Source organism: Temnothorax longispinosus, chromosome 1 (genome assembly GCF_030848805.1).
Source record: "Temnothorax longispinosus isolate EJ_2023e chromosome 1, Tlon_JGU_v1, whole genome shotgun sequence".
Taxonomy (NCBI): domain Eukaryota; kingdom Metazoa; phylum Arthropoda; class Insecta; order Hymenoptera; family Formicidae; genus Temnothorax; species Temnothorax longispinosus.
The window spans coordinates 14,178,411-14,199,701 of record NC_092358.1 but is presented as its reverse complement, the minus strand read 5'-3'; the positions used below and the strand labels follow the sequence as shown (position 1 = coordinate 14,199,701).

Here is a 21,291-nt window from a genome sequence, read left to right as displayed (position 1 = left end):
CATTGACTGTTAGGCGGTACGAAGTTCGCCGGGTCAGCTAGTTTAGATATAATTAGAAGTTTTATAATTTCTCTCTGGATATAATACATGCTTCAGTTCAAACATTATATACAATTTTATTTATAGAGAAGCATACAACAGTTAAAAAAATTATGGGCCAATTTAAAACAGTCTCAAAGAGATGCCTTAACTAAAGAGAGACAATCATATCTAGCAACTGGTGGAGGACCACCAACAGAAGAAGCAACTGTTGATCCTGATATTCTGAATATAGCGCCGAATCTTATGGAAAATGCACCAGTGCTATTCTCTTCAAACATGACTGAAAAAGAGATCAAAGGTATGTCTACAATTAGTTATATTATCTGAATTTTTAGCACTATAAATATATGGAATCTTTTTAAATATCGGTATGTTTTTTTCGTATTTTCTTATCTTCTATCTATAAAGTTCAGATAAGCGTGAACTTGCATTTAATATAATATCTACTGATGAAAATGTACATGTACTACATACCATAAGTAAAGACGATTTCAGTGATGAGAACGATATAAGGATTGATTTGCAAGGTATAAGTTATATATTTGAATGCTAATATATATTAATATTTTTTAAAAAAATAGAAATATATAAAAATATATAATAACGAATATAATAATTTTTTATATAATATAAAATATAAGTTTATCATTTTTAAAATTAACTACATTATCTTTGAGCTTTTTGTAATACAAGATTATTACATGTTTTTATATCAACGTGTTTTATTTTTATTTTATAATATATTAATGGATTATTAATGGACTATTAATGGATTTCAGATGAAGATGAGTTTTCATTTAAAACAATATCTGGTAATACAAATGAAGATAAATTAGATAATGCAAACAAAGAACATGTTGTAAATGATGAGAAAGACATAAAAATTATTGATTCTCAAGGTATATATGAAATAAATAAATTATATGATCAAATTTTATTATTATAATATATAATATTAATATTTTTCTATGACACGTATAAAATATAACAGCAAAACTATCTCATTTGTTTTACAGATATATCTATTTCAAAAAAATATAATAAGCGATCAATGACTTCTGATACTATAGACATAAAAAAAGAGGAAATATCTAAGAAAAGGAAGAAAAACACGCAGCAAGAATTATTTAATTCTGAAGAAAACTTACGAATGCAACGTGTAAATCAAATAATAGATCAAGAGCAACGATTAGCAGTTGTTAAAATTAAACATGAGGAAGATATGGCTAAAATAAAAGAAAACCATTTAAAACGGTTGAACGAAATGGAAATAAAACATAAAAATGAAATAAATAATCTTGAAATAGAAATTAATAAAACTAAACTAAAGATTTTAGAAAATCAGTATTCAAACAAGGAAAATATTAATTTACGATTTTAAGGCATCATTATATTACTCTTTTAGTTACGTATGTGAGATTTATTTTTTGTTTTGTATGTGATATTTGCTTTACTTTTTAAATGTGATTATTTGTAAACGAAAAAAAGATACAGTTTAAGCAAAGAAAAGACTGTTATGTTTATAGCATTAACTTACAATAAATCATAATTACTTTCTTTTATATGGTATATATATATATATATATATATATATATATATATATATATATATATATACGTTAGAAAACAAAGGATATTTAAGTTTTGATTTATTTGTGTAACTTTTTTATGTGAATAGTTTTAAGCAACGAAAAGACTGTTACGTTTATAGCATTAACTTACAATAAATCATAATTAGTTTCTTTTATACGGTATATATATATATATATGTTAGAAAACAAAGGATATTTAAGTTCTGATCTGTTCGTGCAATTTTTTATTTTCTTATAAAAAAGTATATAGTTTATAATAAATTATAAATAAACTATGTTTTGTATAATATATTTTGTGTTCGAAAAAAAGAATTCTTTTATATGTAACGTTTCAACAAAATAAAAAAAATTAATATATCTTTATTGTCACATAATATTTCTAAATTATCTTAAGCTTAAATACACCTTACATCTAAATAGACATTATCTATATCAGTGTTAGAGTTTCTGATCATATTAATTATTCCACCTTCTCTGATATAAACGTGTTTTATCTCATTTTAATTATTTTTATGTGAATTTGTAATAAACATTAGTTTGTATTTTTAATATAACGTCTGTTAATGGAATTGCAATATATGGCAGTATAAATACTGTTTTGTAAATGATGAGAACGACATAGAAATTGCTAATTCACAAGAAATTAACAAAATTAACTTAAAATTAGTATAAGAAATATTTCCAATGTAAGAATTATTTAAAAAATAATGAAATGCACTATTATATACGAAAACACATTATAAATAAAGATAATTATTTTCAAATTAGTCCTTAGTCAGCCTATCTAAAAAGTCGTTCAATTAGAGCATTTCGCATTACAAATCCATCTCCAGGTTGCCAATGAGGTTGAGGTACAGGAACTTCATCGTTCATATTTTCTTCTTCTTCTTCTTCTTCTTCTTCTTCTAATTTATCATTCAAAATTAACGATAAATTGTGTAGAACAGCACATGCTACTACAATTGTCGTGGAAGTTAATAATTTTGTAGTGAGTCTTTTAGACAAACACGGAAATCTGCGCTTCCAAATACCAAAAGTCCTCTCAACAATTCTTCTAGTCCTCCCATGGATAATGTTATAACTGCAAAAAAAGTGCAAGTATGTATATATGTGTGTATATAAAATTTAAAAATTATTTTAGTACTTTTTTGTTATTTTTGCTATAATATATGTGTATGTGTGTAATTCTTTGCATTTGTGTGTGTGTGTATGACATTAATAAATTATATTTTATTATTATCTTAATTTTCTTAATGTCATATAGTGAATAAGAATAAAAAAAGAACAAGAATAATGTTATACTTATGTAGAAAAAGAAAAAATACAAAGTTATAAGTTTTTTCATATGTTTTTTTTTATGTATATGTATTATGCATATTATATATATTTACATATTATATTTATTTGTTATATATATTTTTATTTATGTATATGTGTGTCTATGCTTTTCTTCTATTTTTTTCGCATTCTTATTCTTCTTTATCATTCTATATTTTTTGTAATGCTTGATTATTGTGTAAACTGTTTAGTATAATATTATTATTTTAATAATATATATATATATAGAATTATACAAACTTTATTTCTTCGTCGGTAACGGGATTATTAATTGGTGTGAGCAAAAATGGTAATGAGGGGTATCCACCATCACCGACGAGTATTCCATCTAATTGGCGTTGTCTGTACTGTATATAAATTCGTGAGTTTTGATATGCGACTGTCGTGCTCACTTCCTGGCCATTCCGGCACAATGTTTAATATTTCGGTACGCGGTCCAACAATAACCTGTAAAATAAAAAAACAATTACGGAAAGAAACAAATAATATGTTTATGTCTAAAACATAACTGATATTTATTTAAAATTTTCCATATTTTTGTTCTTGCATACATGCAGTAATATAACTCAAAATTATTAAATGTTAATTTTTAATGCAAATGCATATTAATTTATATTGTTTAATTTATAATGCATACTTGTACATTTAAAGAAAAATATCCTTTCCTATTACGATATATCTCATTAATATTTTGAAAATTTGTATGCGTTAAGCGAATATGAGTACAGTCTATTGCTCCATCAATCGATGGAAGACCGATACCACCAGGACCACGTCCAAGCTCTTTGAATAACCGTTTATTTTCAGAGCGTGCTTCATCAGACGTAGGCATTTTTATATATCTGTTTATGTTACTTGCTAGTAAACAAGAAACTCGAAAAATAATTCTTGATATCGAGGACTGTGAAATTTGTATCACATCACCCATCACAAGCTGTAAAATTAAAATAAATAAATTAATTGTAATTTATGCTAGATTCTTATATACCTTATATTATGTATCTTATATTATATTGAGGAAATAAAGAAATTGAAAAAATACTTATCGAAAAAGTGTGTAAAACTAACCTGAAAACTTGCTGTTGCATAAAATCTTAAGCAGATTAATAATTGTAAAATAGGAGGGATTGGCAAACCACGGTTATTGATTTTTGCCAATCCCTCTTCTACTAGTGGCAAAATACTAAAAATTACAGAGTCCTTTGAAAAGCGAAATTTTTTTTTAAATTCTTGTTCATTAAAGAACTCAAATGGATTTTGGTTATCACGAATATATCGTTTCGGCGCACGTAGTATTTCTTCATCATCATTTTCTTCTTCATTAAATAAATTTATTTCACGAATAACAAGATTTTCCAAATCCATTATTCACTTTTATCACACTTTTCACTTACTTCACTTTGCTTAAGTCCTCTGTGATGATGACTTGACGAAGATAGTCTTATTTAACAACATGTATCAAATAAGACAATCTTAAATGACTATGAATTCACAATAAATAAGGTAGCCTTAAGCTCATGCTTAGATGTGTTTATGAATCACATGAAGACATTCCCAAATAAGATCATCTTGAATAAAGTACGCCTTGAGAGTTTGCTTAAATCCCACCTTCTTTTTGGACTATGAATCTAGAGGGCATCTTAAGACGGTACTTAAGGCGATCTTAAATATAAGAACGGACTATGAATACGGCCCCTAGAACACCCATGCCACATCCTACTGCGCTATAAGCGATAAATCCATGATGGAAGAACACAGGTGTGCTCATGACTCGTGACGAATTTCATACGGTTCTGCGCAGATGCCAGATGCAGCCATTTTTAAGTGGCAGTTTCAAAACGTTTAAAGTTGTACCAAGTGACTTTGTGACATATCATGAGTAAAAAAGTGACGCATATAAAAGGAAGAAAACAAGAAAAATGAGAAAAATTACTAACATTAAAAATAAGTACGCATTACATGTATATGTTTTTATATACTTTGTAATTATATCATATACGTATGCAATATTAATCTCATATATTTTTCAAACTGATTTAATCTTCAACGATTGTTCTTCTTATATATAAATTAAACACAAAAATAAATAAGTAAAACATAAAAATAAATAAGTAAGGCTGCGGTCCACTTGACGCTACAAATACTTTGGAGCGTTCTTCTTCTCCTTCTTTTTTCATTGAAAGAAAATAGAAGAGGAATGCTTCGAAGCATTTGTAGCGTCAAGTGGACCGCAGCCTCGCACAAGACTCTCATATGATAGCGTAGCGTAACTTATAAACGTGGATCAACGCACAAGAAACGTATCGGTTAGAGCCTCCGCACAAAACTTTCCTATGGTAACGTAACGTAGATCAACGCACAAGAAACGTATTGACGTATAGCGCTGTAACCGATACGTTTCTTGTGCGTTGACCCACGTTTCGTTACACTACGTTACCACATGAAAGTCTTGTGCGGAGGCTCTGACATTAATGACATAACGCCAAATTCAAACTGTACAGCGGCAAGATGGAGGTATCTGGCATCAATTTCTTATTGGCTGTTAGAAATATATGCGCATGAGCACACCTGTGTTCTTCCACCATGGATAAACCTTTGTTCTCGCATCTTCCTGTCCCTGATCTGGCGAGCTTTCTCAATGATGTCATCAAACGTCGTTTCTACGTGGCTGTTATTCATCGTCCATATCTTGTGTGCCGCTTCCGTTAGGTCCACTTGATATTTTTCGCAAATTGGCTCATATAATTCCGGGATGCTTAAATTATTTGTTGGAGTATAATGCCGTACGAACTTCATCGTACGAATGGATGGATGACTTATCGTCGTGGTTCCTGCTCTAATTTTGCATCCTTGCTGTACAGAAATAATGCCAGAATTAGTTATTTTTACTTGATTATTTTGCTGATATTCTACACGAATTGTTCCTTGTTCCTTTGTAGTGTACATCCAATTTCCGGGAATAGTTAGAGCTTTCCCTGTATGTTTCCCTTAATTCTTGTAATACTATTTGACAATATTTTATTTTTGTATCTTTATTTAATAGCAATTTGATATTGCAGCTAGTCGCTTGTCGTATCTTTTTCAAAGAAAAAACGGCTGGGCAGATAAACGCGGCGTCGAACGACGTGCATTCGTGCAGTTCTCCTTCTCGGAATTCGTAGAAGCTGTCGGTGTCTTCGTTTATTCCAATGTGCTCTGCGTCGGGTTTGATTACAGCGAATTTCGTTTCGTCGAACATTTTTTTGGCTGGTAATGGTATGGATTTATAAATTTTGTATATCCCAGGAGTCAATAACGGGATATGTAAGATATAAATCAGACGATTGTTAGAGTAGGCAATTCGCAAATCGGATATTTTTACAAGCCGATCCATACCCGTTTCATTGGTATTCACTGGAAATTCTTATGAGAATTCTGCTCTTTTATCAGCTTACAGTTTTTTATTAATTGTTGCGGTGAAATTAAACGGGGGTGAATTAATCCCTGTTTTCCAAATAATATTCCGTCAATTAGAATATTTAAGTCTATCTCATGCTGTAATATTTCCATATCGAGCTTTGTCATAACTTCCCAAAAATATTGATGCTTTTGATTTCGCATCGTTTCAATTTTCAGTGCGTTAAGCTGCTTCCTTATCTTCCATGTAGCGTTCCCCGAAGCTCGTCCGCGTTGCTATAGTCTTCATAAGTAGCAAAGCAAGATCATTGGTTTTATTCTTCACATGCATTATTGCAGTATTCATGCTTTGTGCATCTTCCGTTGTTAGCGTTCCGAATATTATTTTGCTTATTTGGCCTATGAATTCTAAAGGGGCTCGTTTCATTCGTGATTCTTTTACGAGTTCATTTATGTAATTTTGATATTGCTTTATCTTATTCAGTTTGGCAGTTAATGAAGTTAATCGTGGTCGTATTTCAGTGCGAATTGCAATTGTCGCATTGCTGTAATACTGAATCCATTTGTTGTTCAAGTTTGGCTGATGTATCCTTGATATCGCGTACACTTTGAACTTTAAACCTTAATATCGTCTAAATGGTTATATTTATGAAAAAAATATGAGACCTTTTTTGTAGATCGTTAAATTTTCTACAAAAATATGTATTGATTATTTCATAATTTTTGATAGTGATATGATACAAAATTCATAAGAAGCAAAAATAAGTTTTATAAAATTTATCAAACTTTAACTTTGAATATCTTTTAAATGGTTAAATTTATAAAAAAATGATAAGAGATTTTTTCTGTAGAGCGGTAAATTTACTACAAAAATCTATGTGGAGCAATGCTGTATTACTAGATAGTCATAAAAATTTTTTTATCTTACTAAATAAAAAATAAAAAATCGCGATGAGCGACCTGTTAATATTAATATTAAGGGCTCAAACTTTAACAGGTATCTTATTTTACTTTCTTGCAAATATACATGCTATTTGTGAAATGAAAAAAAAAGTTGCTCCAAAATGACACACCCTAGTCTACATGTACAATTCTAAATTTATTTCGCGCAATTAATATTTTAATATTATTATTACTTAAAATCTTCATTATTTTGTACGGATCTGTATATTCGTCATCGAACTTGTTTTTCTTTTTAGCTTTTAATAGATATACAAAATCTCCTATTTATATGCCTGTGTTTTTAATTTTCTATCGTAATAATGTTTATAAGGTGTTTTGCCTAATCCTAAATTTGACACAGCTAGTTTCCCTAGATCGGTTAATTTATCAATTAATTCGCTTATATAGTCATCGTATGTTTCTACCGAATCATCGATTTTTATTTCGGATAGTAATCGTGCAGCTTTGCCGAATACTAACTCGTACGGTGTAAATTTCGTTCCTTCGTGTACGTTAGTAGTGTTATACGAAAACATAGCATGCTCGAGCCAATTATCCCAGTCGCGTTCATCAGAAATATAATGCTTTAAATATTCAGTTAATACATGGTGACTTCTTTCTAGTGAACCATTGGATTGAGGATGAAAAGCAGATGTGCAATATTGTTTTATTTTAAAATATTTTGCCTTCATCATCGAACTAGTAAAATTTGAACCTTGATCCGTCAAAATTGCTTTAGGACTTCCGAATTGACAAACAAATCGACGCGTGAACGCTTTTGCGATTTCCTCTGAGTTTGCTTGCACAAGAGGTACGGCAACTGAATATTTTGTTAATTGATCCTGAATTGTTAAAATATGTTCATTACCATTGTCAGTGATAGGCAATGGGCCTACTATATCCATCGCAACTTTATCAAATGCATCTACAGGGGTATCAGTTATAATCATCGGTTGTTTAGTTTGTACTAATTTTTTCTTTTGACAACTACTACAGGTTTGAATAAATTTTTCAATTTGACTTTTCATATTTTCCCAAAAATATTTATGACGTATCCGCGCCACTGTTTTTGCGATTCCTTTATGTCCTCCTACACTGGATTCGTGGGACTCACGTATGATACGTGGTCTATCCTTGAGCTCGGGTATGCACACTTGGCCCTTACATACAGTAATCTGGATATCGGTATTTAAAAATACAAGTCTTATAATACTACGATTTCTGAACCATGGTATTCTTATATCGCTATTGCTTTCAGATATACTCGCGCGTAAAATATTTAAACGCATCATTTCATTTTTTAATTCCCTAAATCCCTGTGTTACATATTTTTCTTGAATCTGATCACTTAATCCCTTTTTAATTATTATTCCAAAAATTTTCTTGTTGCTTTTTTCTGATATTAGCACATGTCCTATTATTCCTTTGAAATTCTTCGGCTTCTGACATATTTTTCTATCAATTAATTCTTCACCTATTTCATCCACCGGATCTCCCTTCGTATTTATAAAATATATTATGTTATCATTTCTCATCCATATGTGATCTCGAGAATCTATAATGATAACGGAAGTAACTTCCATTTCTCTCATTCTTGGTCTCAGTAATTCTCTTGGCGGTGTTCGTTCCTTTAAACTAGATTTTTTATTTATTTTTTTACTAAATTTTTAGTTTGGAAATTTTTTATTTAATGGTTTTTTATTAGGAATAGCGTCCTTTTTGCAGATTTTTTATTGCTTATTTGTAAAGGTTTAGGAACTGCATTATATGAAGGAGGTGAAAATATTTTATTCATATTGCTTTCTTCTGTTGAATCGTCACTTGGTGTTTTTTGTTCATGATATCCTAATGGCCTTTTATTTATTTCATAATCCATTTCACTATCAGTATCTACTTCCATTGTTTCTAATTCTCGTTTGTCTAATGGTATATTTTCTTCTATTACTTCAATAGCGTCAATGTCATCCGGTAATTTGGGTAACTTTTTATCAATTTTGACTTTTGATTTTGGCATTATTCGTATCCCATACAGCACAAGTAGATACTGAGAATATTCGAAGGATATCTCAGCAGTAGATTGCGTATATTCTCACAACATTCGAGATACGTACCACGATTTTCTGCGAACATACTGACTACATTGCTGTTATCGCCTCACCTAGTTCATGGTATCTACTGATAATATCCCGCAGTAAATACCAAGAATATCTCAGGTATCAATATAGAACCAAGGATAGAATATGCACGGTATATACTTATTACGTTCGATTAGGGTAAAATATATATATATAATTGGTACTCTTTTATATTTTATAAATTTATGTTTATTTATATATGTGTATTGTAAATTATTGCCAATGTGTGTACGTTACACACTACAATATTTAATACTGACAACTAATACCGCAATAACGCCGAGTTTAATGCTTATGTCACTTCGAGTGTCATACGTGATAGAGAGAATTGCTATAGAATAATAGATTACTGCCTGTTTTATGTCACATACGATTTCTTTATAGAATATTGCAGTGTTTTCGAACTTTAAATCACATAGTGATTTGGGTACATATGAAGTACATATTTAAAACTAGCAAAAATAATCGTTTTCTTAAAAAAGGATTGCACATATATAAGTAAACAAAAAAGAAATAGGGAAATGTATTATAGTCACACGAGTTGTTGGAAAGATTAAAAAATTTGAGTCCTCACTCGAAAGTTATCGTTTGCACAGAAAAATGTACTTACAAATTAAGCGTGATTTAAAGTTCGAGAACACTGCAATCGTTCAAATATCTCGTGAATACATTTTTAATTGAATAATACATTAAGACAAACAATTCTTACAGTGCGAACAAATATCTTGTAAGTTATGTCAGACTCGGTCAGACAGTAATCTCGATATTTCGCATAAAAGATAATTAGAATGGACTTTATAAACTTTGTAACATAATTTCAGCGCATTTACAGTAAGCGGCAAGTTATAATTGTACGAATAATACATATATGGCAAAAGAAGACATCATATTGTCCGTGGATGTTTCAATACGTGTTGTATGTATGTATAAAGTACTTTATTTGCCCCTAAGGGGCCTTAAAGGGCGTTTTTGAGGAACGTACCCAAACCTTTACAGCTTCCTATTCTTTTTCCTTTTCTCACAAATCGTTGGCGTTTTTCAGGAACGTACCCAAATCTTTACAATTTTGCGCTTCCTATCCCTGCCTGTCCTCTCTCTCTCGCTCTCCCGCTCTCTCACTCGCTCTCCTGCGCCTCTCTCAATCGCTTCTCGCTTAATCGCTCTATCTTATATCTAACTTAATTCTAATTTATTTCTAGTTGGACTTCCGTTTCCTTTGCTTCCTTCCTTTCATATTTTTCTTTCATACGTCTCAATCACACTGCTCTCTCATCCATCACTTCCCTTCCCCTCCCTCCCTCTTATCGCATTTTCTCTATCGCTTTCATCCATTCCTCTCCCTCTCCCCCCTCTCCTAGTAAATTCTCCACTACATCCTGCCACCCCTCTCCATCCCATCTCTCCCATCTCGAACATTCCTCCCATATGTGTTCCCATGTTTCCTCCTCCCTCTCGCATATCCTGCACCTTCTATTTTCCTCTTTTTCCCAATACAGTCCTTCCCTAATTTCATTACCTAGTCTGAACCTCGCGACCCTACTCCACTTTTCTTCCTCCCAGTTTTTCTCTAAATATCCTGGAATCCCGTCCTTCCTTATAAATTTATACCACCTGTTGTATTCCGAGTCTACGATCTTTTCCATCCTTTCTTGTTTTTGCTTCGCCTTCTCTCTGCTCTCCAGATTTTCCACTTCTAACTCTTCCTCCTCTTCAGCTCTCACCTCACCCCCAGCTCTTCCAGATAACTTTTTCTTTCTTGTTCCCACTTTCCTATTATCTTCCCCTTCTTCCATCTCTCCTTCATTTCCTCTAGGCATTTTCTCGCTATTCCCCCTCCGTTACCTTCCTCTAATTTCTTTTCAAACTTCCGAGCTCTCTTGCTCGCCCTGCCTCTCATCTTCTCTCTCTCCACTTCATCTCTCACCATATATCCGGGTGTCCTCCAGTTTAGCCCAAATATCCATCTGATATATCTTTCATGTATACTTTCTACCTCCACCCTTTCCTTCCACCCTTACACTTCTGCCCCGTATCCCATCACTGTCCATATCAGGGTATCATACAGCCAGATCCTTCTTCTCCAGTCCTTTTTTTACATTCTTTTCCCTATCCCCCACACTTCCCTCATTACTCTCGCCGCCTTCCTTCTTCTTTTTCTGATATGTGCCTCTTGTCCCCCATTTTCCTTCAGTGTATATCCAAGATATTTAAATTCCTTAACTTCTTTTAGTTTCTTTCCTTTCCATCTCCAATCATACTTCCTCTTCCTTCCTCCTCCCTTTCTGAACCTCATTATTTTTTATTTCTCTATGCTTAATGTTAGTCCCTTCTTGTCCAGGTATCCCTCTAGCCTGCTTATCATCGATCTCATGTCCTGTTCCTCTTCCGCCATCAGTGCTATATCATCCGCATACATTAACGTGTAGATCTTTCCCCCTCTCAGCTTTACACCTCCCCATCCTCCTTTCTTCATGTAATCTTCTAAGTCCGCGATCAATATGTTAAAGAGTATCGGGCTCAATGGGCATCCTTGTCTCACGCCCTTCGCCATCCAGAATGCACTTCCACACTCTCTTCCTATTCTTACCCTACTCTTTGTTTCTCTCAGTACCTCTAACCCTGTCTATTAAACCCTGCCTCACTCCCCTCTCTGTCATCGCCCTGATTGGTACTTCCTTATCCACTGAGTCGAAGGCCGCCTTCAAATCTATGAAAAATACTGTCATCTTTCCTTTCTCCTTACCCAATTGTCTATTTACCAGATAATTCAGCGCAAATATCTGGTCCATCGTCCCCATCCCTTTTCTGAATCCTGCCTGGTTCTCTGGAATCAAATTCTTTGTCTCGACCTCCTTCCTTAACCTTTCTGCCAGTATCGCTGTGTATATCTTGTACATTGATGACATTATTGTTATTCCTCTATAATCCTTCACCCCTCGTCCTTCTCCTTTTTTCATTATTGGGACTATTTCTCCTTCCTTCCATTGTTCCGGCCAGCCTTCCCCTCTCCAAACTTTTTTACAGATTTCCCATATCCATTTCTCCATTTCTTCTCCTCCAAATTTCCACGCCTCGTTTGGTATCCCGTTATTTCCTATTGCCTTTCCTGTTTTTAACTTTTTTATTACATTTCTTACCTCCTCCAACTCTATCTCCTCTTCTTTTTGTCTGTTCCCTCCCCCTTCTCCTTTTATTACCCTATTCTCCATCCCACCCATTAGTTCCATGAAGTACTCCTTCCATTCTTCCATCTTTATCTCTTCATTTATCCTCTTCCTTCTTTTTCTTACTCTGCCTATCAATTCCCATACCTTTCCTTCCGTTTTCGCTTCCCCTATTTCTCTTATCATCCTTTCCTTCTCCTCTTTCTTCTTTCTTTTACACATTTCTCTGTACTCCTTTCTCTCCTCTCTGTACCTTTCCACTTCTCCTCTTCCTTTCCTCCATTTTCTCAGCTCTTTCCTCACCTCTCTTTTCTTCTCCTTACATTCTTTGTCCCACCATCCTCTTCCGTTCTTATCCCTTCTCCCTCCCTCATTTTCGTTCTCCTCTATTACTTTTCTTATCCTTGCGCTTCCTACTTCTATCTCTTCTTGTATTTCTCCTTTTCCTCCCTTTATCGTTCCTAATCTCTCTTTAAATTGCGTTCTTCCCCCTTCGCTCCATATTCCTCTTCTTCTTGCTCTTTCTCCTTCTCTTTTTCTCTGATCTTTCTCAAGTTTACCCCTCATCCATATTGTTATTGGGTGGTGATCTGAATCCACTCTTTCTCCTACCTCCAATCTTTCTACCCTTTCTCTAACCTCCTCCTCTCCTATCACGTAGTCTATAACTGTCTCGCCTCTCCCTCCTGTGTACGAAAATTCACCCTCCTCATCCCCTTTCACGCCTCCATTTAGTATCATCCAACCTCTTTCCTCTATGAATTCCAATAGCTTTCTTCCGTCCCCATTTATTTTCTTGTCTTTTGATCTTCTCCCTCCACCTTCCACTCTTTCCTCGTCCTCCTCTTCCCAACCTCCTTCCTCCCCCGTTCTCGCATTGAAATCCCCACCTATTATAGTCCTTACTCCCTTTTCTCCCTCCTCCGTCTTATCCTTCAGGCCTTCTAGCTTCCTGTCTATATCATTATTTACATAAAGCCCTATTATTCTCCATATTTCCTCTCCTATCCTTATCTTACATTCGATCTTACCTTCCTCTTCCTCCAACTTTCTTTCTTCCTTTATCTCTTCTATTCTCTTCCGTATTCCTAACAGCATACCCCCACTCGCTCTTCCTTTCTTGTTCTTCCTGGTCGCTATCTGTACTCTCCATTTGTATTCTCTTGGGATCTTCTCTTTCATCTTTTCCCACCCCCTCTCATCTAACCATGTCTCCATCATTATCACTACATCCCATTCTTTTATCGCTTCCCAGAATTCCTTATCCTTGTTTGCTATGCCCGCCACATTCCAGAAAGCCACCTTCCACATTTCCTCCTCCCTCCTGATTTTCCTTTTCTCTCTCTCTCCATTTTCGGTATCCTCCTCTCCATCTCTTCCTCTTAAGTTCTCTTCCTCATTCTCCTTTTCACCTTTTTTGTCCTTCTCATCTCCCTCTTCCATATTACCTCCATCTTCTTCCTCTCTTAGTTTTCCCCTTTTTCCTTCCACACATTTCCTTCGTTATCTCTTAATATCTCTTCATCCTCTTCCCATTTCCACTATTTTCCTTCTAATTGTATCTTTCCATATCCTACCTTTACTCTCTTACCATTTCCTCTCTCCTGCCTTGCAATGTCTTCTATATTCCATCTCATCTTTCTCTCCTTCCATGTCAGGTCATCATCTATTCCTATCCCTTTCTCTTTTAGTCTTCTTCTCTCCATCATGACCTTTCTTTTTTGTTCCAGTCCCTGCAGGCCTATTATTGCCATCTTTATACCTCCCTCTCTGTTGTCCTCTATGACCTTTTTGCAACTCACTTCCGTTTCTATTCCAATCCCCGTTAAAATTTCTTTCACCTCTCTTTCTATATCGTTCCTCTTTCCTTTTGTTCCTCTTATAACTATGTTTTTTCTTCTTTCTTCTCTCTCTCTCTCATCTCTAATTTCTTATCTATTTCTTTTAGTTTTCTCTCTAATCCCTTCTCCCCTGTGTCTTCTTCTTTCCCTATTCCCTTCTCTTTCATTTCCGTTATCGTCTTCTCCATTTCCATTATTCTCTTCTCCATCTTCTCTCTCTCTTTCATCCATTTTTCTTCTCTCTCTTCCATGGTTCTTTTTAAATCTTCCATCTCTTGTCTTATCTCTCTCTTTTGCTCCCTCATTATCTCCAGCATCTCTTTTATCCCTTCTCTCATCTCGGTTTTTACTTCCTTTTTTATCTCCTCTATCCAGCTTCTTTCATCCCCTGGAGTTTCCTTATCATCTATTTTCTTCGGTGATCTCTGCACCTTCTTACTCCTGTTAAAGGCCCATTTTTCGGATTCCCCGCCTTCTGTTTCCCCTCTCTTTCTCTTTGATTCTATACTACCTGTACTTCCTCTTCTCTCCCCTTTTCCCTTCTCCTGATCTTCCCCAATTAATTCTATCAATCTTGCCGTTTTTTCTTCCTCCTCAGCCATTTTCCTTCAGCTATACCTATCTACCCTGCTGTTCTATTTCTCTATGAGTTTCCCTTCTACGTTCGCACCTGCCTATGCCCCCACGCGTGTCGCCGCGACAGCGCGACTTCGTGACGTCCCCGTCTATACGCTCTGCCCCTCTCCTCTGTTTTATTCTATGCCTACCTGTCTGCCCGTTGTTCTACCGTCACTTTTCCTTCCCCGTATCTAACCCTATCCTTTCCCTTTGACCTGCGCCCACTCCCACACTCTCTCTCACTCCTCTGCTTCTCTCTCTCACCCACTCACTGCCCTCTCACACACCCTCTCACACTCCTCTTTCTCCGATTTTCTTCCAGTCACTCACACACGTGTCACTCACGAAAGCGCCGGAAACGGAAGTCCTTCAATACGTGTTGTATTATGTTACAAAGTTATATAGTTCTTTTTCCATATACGGACCATCCTTCAGTATACATAGATATACACACACACATATATACATAAGTATACATATATCATGTTACATACGTATGTGCACATGTCTGTACATAATATATATTAAAAAAAGAAATACATGTATTAACTATATGTCATTCTCTCGACGAAACATACCTATTACAAAACAAGAAAACGAAGCAAAATTCGTTGAGCTGTTGGTACGTATTGCACAAATACACAATTGGTATCACAAATTGACTCCAACATATGCGAGCCAAACACTTCGTCGTCGCACGCAATCTGTTTTACGGGAACGAGAAGCAGCACGCGAAACAGGAGCGATAAATGGAATGCATCTCGCGTTTAGAAAAGTAAACAAATAAGCTGCTCCTCCAGACACAACGTTTTAAATGCTCCGATAATCTAAATGTGAGTAATTCTAAATGTAAGTATATCAGCTCGTTGTGCATTAGCTGAAAAACGTAAGACGTAAGAAAAATAAGCGTTCAACGGTCAGTGTAAAATTGATTGCGTGTGACATACGCTTAACTAAAGGTTCTTATTTTTTAATATGAAACTTTCTTTACGAGGATAATACCTATCCGAAATAATACTTAATATTTTGCTAACGCATCTCGACAATATTGCAAAGACCAAAATTTAAAAAATAAAATTTTTAAGAAAGAAAACATGTTGCTACTGTAAGGATGGTCGAATTGATTGAGATGACTCTTGGTATATATATATTTGAAGTCTGGTACAAAGGTATTTGCGGGAACGAACGTAATTGCGACTGGACTCTACTCAGGACTATTCGAGACTGCTCTTTCACGGACTTGTACGGACGTGCACGGCGACCGTTAAAGCGCGGCTCGCGCCACACGATCCCTAGTTACTCTCTAGTTACCAAGCGCCCGATGCGCCCTCCGCATATCAACCGGATAGACCGGCGACCGCGCGCCACCTACATGCATCGCGACAGTAGCGCGGCTTTACGCCATGGAACATTAATCAATATACTTTTAAGATTCTTACACTACTAAACTGATCTGACTCTTACGCAAAAAGATAAATATTCATATTAATTACTGCATCGTTTACAATCTAACGTACGTTTTCCAAAGGCACGTTTTCTTTTTTTGTTCTTTGTTTCTCGTCATACGTTTCTTGGCATGGGCTAACCATATTTTAATCGGAGCTGAAATTTGGTTGTCTGTCACATTAACAAATGATTTTCGTATTACACCTGATGTGCGAAGTAGCACTTGCCGAATTTTGTCGTTTGGGAAAGGCAGGAAGAAGCACGAAAGCGAGTTAGAAAGCAATTTGCAAGAAAGGACGTGTATTTTTCACAAGTGCAGTGTACAAAGTGCAAGCCGAAAATAAGAACAAAGCAGAAGTGCGCGAGCTCGAAGTTCCGCGAAAATCGGAGTTAAAGCGTGATACAGTTACACAGCGAAAACTACGTGCGATATGAGTGCGGGCCCGGCCGTGCGTGCGTTATTTATAGTCTCCGACTTTCCAGAAGATTCTGCCCGTGATCGACAACAATTCTGTCTAAGACAAAGGCGGTGGCAAATCTTCTAGAAAGTCGGAGGACAAGTTGTTTGTTTGTATTCGAAGGCTCCATCCGTTTGCCTCGTGCGGTTGCTACCCGACTTTCAAGCCGCGCGATTCGCGGAGCGGGGCCCGTCAGCGCGACGCGTCACGCAGGCGAGCGCGCGCTCGTAATTGGCGCGAGCGATTCTCGGTGTGATCCCTCGCGGCCAAGCCGCCTTTGAGCCTCGTGGCCGCTCAGGTGTCCTCATCTGATTCCGCATGCAAGACGCAAAGCAAGGCAGGCACGTGCAAGCAAGCGAAAGCAAAGCAGTAGCGAGCGTAGGCAGGAAGTCGTGATCATGCGGCCGGCGCTTCTCAAGATCCCTTGTGTGTGTGTGTGTGTGTGTGTGTGTGTATGCCGCAAGGCGGCTTGCCGAAAAGTGTATGTGCCGTAGGACGGCTTGACGGCGAATGCTGATGAGAGGTGTGTCCTCTCCGAATACTTGACGATGAGTGTTCTGTCCCCGCGGTCCTGGAACATGTCGCTGCGGGCGAGTAGTTGTTCCCTTTTCGGAGGGGGGGGGGTGGATGCCGTCGGCGGATGGGCGATGGCAGCACCGACTGGGGAGTCGCATGATTTGACTGCTCGCGATCCGCCGACGTTTCGCGCGAGAATTACAAATGACTTATGCAACTAAGTATGAATTATATACGACTACATGAACATAAAGTGACTATACTATATACAAGGCGATACGCCGAACAGTTACATTAATTATTTATTTGCAATAATGATTTAAAAAAACGTTTATTTAACATTTATTCGGCATTAATTTAATATTTATTTTACTTTACTTATTCACTTGCAATAATAATTTGAAAAAACATTTATTTAATATTTATTCGACATTAATTTAATAATTGTTTTACATTACTCATTTATTTGCAATAATAATCTAAAAAAATATTTATTTAATACTTATTCGACATTATTTTAATATAATTATTTTACATCAATTATTTATTTGCAATAATAATTTAAAAAAACGTTTATTTAACATTTATTCGACATTAATTTAATAATTACTTTACATTACTCATTTATTTGCAATAATGATTTAAAAAAACGTTTATTTAACATTTATTCAAAATTAATTTAATAATTACTTTGCATTACTCATTTATTTGTAATAATGATTTAAAAAAACGTTTATTTAACATTTATTCGAAATTAATTTAATAATTACTTTGCATTACTCATTTATTTGTAATAATGATTTGAAAAAAACATCAGTCGATTGAAAGATGGATGAATTCACACACACATCACACATATTATGTATCAGAACATTGAAACATATAATTTTATATTTAATAATGGTGATATCGTGTGAAAAGTAAATTACTATAATAAGTGTGGATTAATAATAATTGATCTATAAATATTTGGTACGTATACAATTATAAAAATTTTGTATAAATAGAAAACTCATAACGTTTTGTTCCATTAGAAATAACTAATCAGCTTTGTTTCCCGCTTTTTAGTCTGGAATCTACGGCGCGCGATCATCTTCTCTCGTGTAAGCTCAGCGCCTGCACGGACATGTGGTTCCTATTTGTGTGAGTATCCCTTCTATCTGCTTTTCAATTAGGCCGCGTTTCGAATCCCGACTCCCGCGCGACGTTTCCTCTCCTTACTCCCGCGAGTCCCGCTCCGCGTCGTCGCCGTTTCGTTTGTCGCGTACGCAGCTCTTGTGCTCACTGTTTACCAGTACTGTGTACGTAGCGTCGTGGATCATCGTTTGTCGATCATCGATTAAGTTCCAATAGCGTATATTACACTTGAAATCCGGCTCCATGCACCGAGTCTGGAAAGGAGGACAAGCGATCGGTTCGTTTTCCGAAACCCTCTTAGAAAGTCGAGAAGGACGAGCGCAATCGCAAAGTGTCGAGACGAGACGACAAGCGGGACATCGAGTATTCTTTAGACCCGCAGCGAGAAGAGAACGTACGACGGAAAACCTAGCCACGTGGCTTTCGCGCTATCGGGCGAGCCATCTCGTCGCGGCAGAGGCGGTTTCCGTATTCGAAAAATCCTTTAACGAGGATCTATTGGAGGGCAAGTCTGGTGCCAGCAGCAGCAGCAGCAGTTTTATTGTAGACACGTGGCTCTGCGGACGTACGTATTTAACGTCGGTTTTAGTCAGATTTTGATGGCCTTTTTATGTATTATTTTCCGTTCTACGTGTGAGAGCTGCGTTTCTATTTGGCGTTCGCAACGCTTTTGGAATCGTTCGTTGTTTGTCAAAGAAAGAAGGACAAACAAGGACATGTAAGACGTACACCAAGGATAGGACATTTTTTATACCCGGCATTCGTGTATATATCACGTTTTAGCTGCGTGCGACGTGGCTAAAGCCCCTTGCACAATTCCAGGCAACAGGCTGTTGGTTGATAGACAAACGACTAGCGTTTACATTTGCGCAGTAAATGCTCTGAAGCGTTCTTTTTTTCTTTCTTTCTTTATTGAAAGAACGGAGAAAAGGAATGCTTCGAAGTATTTGTAGCAGTAAGTGGACCGCAGCTTATCACGCATTTTCCGTGCGATCTAATTGACTCGAACGTCAGTCTAATTTAAGTTAACAGATCTGTGAAACCCTTCTTTCTTTACATTTTACCAGAATACGCATTTCGTAGCTATTTTATATATTGCATATTAAGTATTTTCATACATAACACTTCTGATTTCCATGCTTAGTTAGATAAAAATGAGTGTATTGATCCTTGGATTTTTCATCTCCAGGTAGACCGCCATTGCTTCTCTCATAAAATTTCCGATTTTGCTGATATCTTTCGTAGATTGAGAATTGGAAAGAAATTGGAGGTTTGGAATTGACGTTATATTTGAGAGCTTTAAATTTCACTGTTGTGTGCATCTGGCAATTGCTTATCACATTGGTAAGTCCACTTGAAGAGTTAGACTCTATGTATTTTGATGGCTTTTAATACATGTAATTTTAATATATGCATTACAATTTTATACTGTCAAATAATAAATAATATCGTTTGATAATAGTAACAACGGTATAGATAACAGCAACAATTTTATTATTTGACTTATTTCATTCTATTTTTGACAACTCGTATATACATTAACTGTGACTAAGGTCTATACTATGTCGTAGTGTAGGTCTTAGCTACATTTCTGGTAAGTTAGTCCAAAGTATGCAGCTTCGTTCTCTATCTTTTTTATCTGTATCGGCGCCAGCCTTCTTTCCTATAGTTTATTTTATACTGTCAGTTTTTTTTATTTTGTTATATTTTTTTCCATTAACACATTTGTTATAGTGATTGTGCAGTAGAAAATCTGAAAAAATAAATGTTTTTAAAGAATAAAGATACATATATTTTGAAATCTATGTATTTTATATAAACATATATTTAAATTTATTTGCAGTTTATTTCAGAACATGCCAAAAAACATACCGTTTCATAAGCTTTCCAAATCAGTTAAAAGGCGAAAAGTGAATATTGAAGTTGTAGAAAAACTCAATTCAACAGATTCTTCAATTGAATTCGATCAATTGCATATTCAGCAAGCACATGGTTCCATTAAAAGCCAAACTTCCGTAATACCAGATTTCTTCATAATCAAAAAGAATCTGAACTTTCTTATTATTCTGAACTTTCTCATCATTCTGAACTTGCTCACCATTCTGAATTTTCTAATAATTCTGATCATTTTGAGTACTCTGAACACTTTGATTTTGAGAATAACGATGATTATAGAGAAGATAATATTTTATATGAAAATATTGACCCTAATGATCCTCTCCACTATTCGGATTCACCATCTAATTCGAGTTATTCTGGATCTAGCACAAATTCAGTTTCTGCTAACTCAAAAGTGCTCAAATTTCTCCGCGGTTGGGCTTTAAAATATAATATAACGCACGAAGCCACTTCAGCCTTATTAAAAGGTTTAAAAGAAAATCACGAATGTTTTGCTGATGGATTAGAATCCAGATTCTCTGTCAGTGCACGAACACTGCTAAAAACAGACGTAAAATTAATTAAAAAAGTTGTTAGTATTATCAGAGAGAAACCTGAGAGCGGCCACCGGGATCATTCCGTTTCAGCGGACGTATACTGACGCGCCGCCTGAGAAAGTGAACGTCAACTACGTCGTTACGCTCGGTAACGGTACACACATGGTTCGTGTCCGTGCTATAGTTCGTGTCCGAACTACTCAGATGGAGGGAATATGCCAGTCGGCTGAC

General features: G+C 35.5%; 1 long non-coding RNA gene and 1 pseudogene across 1 annotated transcript; one reads left to right on the top strand and one right to left on the bottom strand.

The window, feature by feature from the left end:
- The first annotated feature begins 207 nt into the window (after positions 1 to 207).
- Positions 208 to 919, top strand: LOC139821090 (uncharacterized). The gene is made up of 3 exons (XR_011734177.1): positions 208 to 340; positions 456 to 569; positions 822 to 919. It is a non-coding gene; the product is annotated as an uncharacterized lncRNA (long non-coding RNA).
- A 1,488-nt stretch (positions 920 to 2,407) lies between these two features.
- On the bottom strand, positions 2,408 to 3,949 carry LOC139824188 (putative nuclease HARBI1; annotated as a pseudogene).
- Positions 3,950 to 21,291: the final 17,342 nt, after the last annotated feature.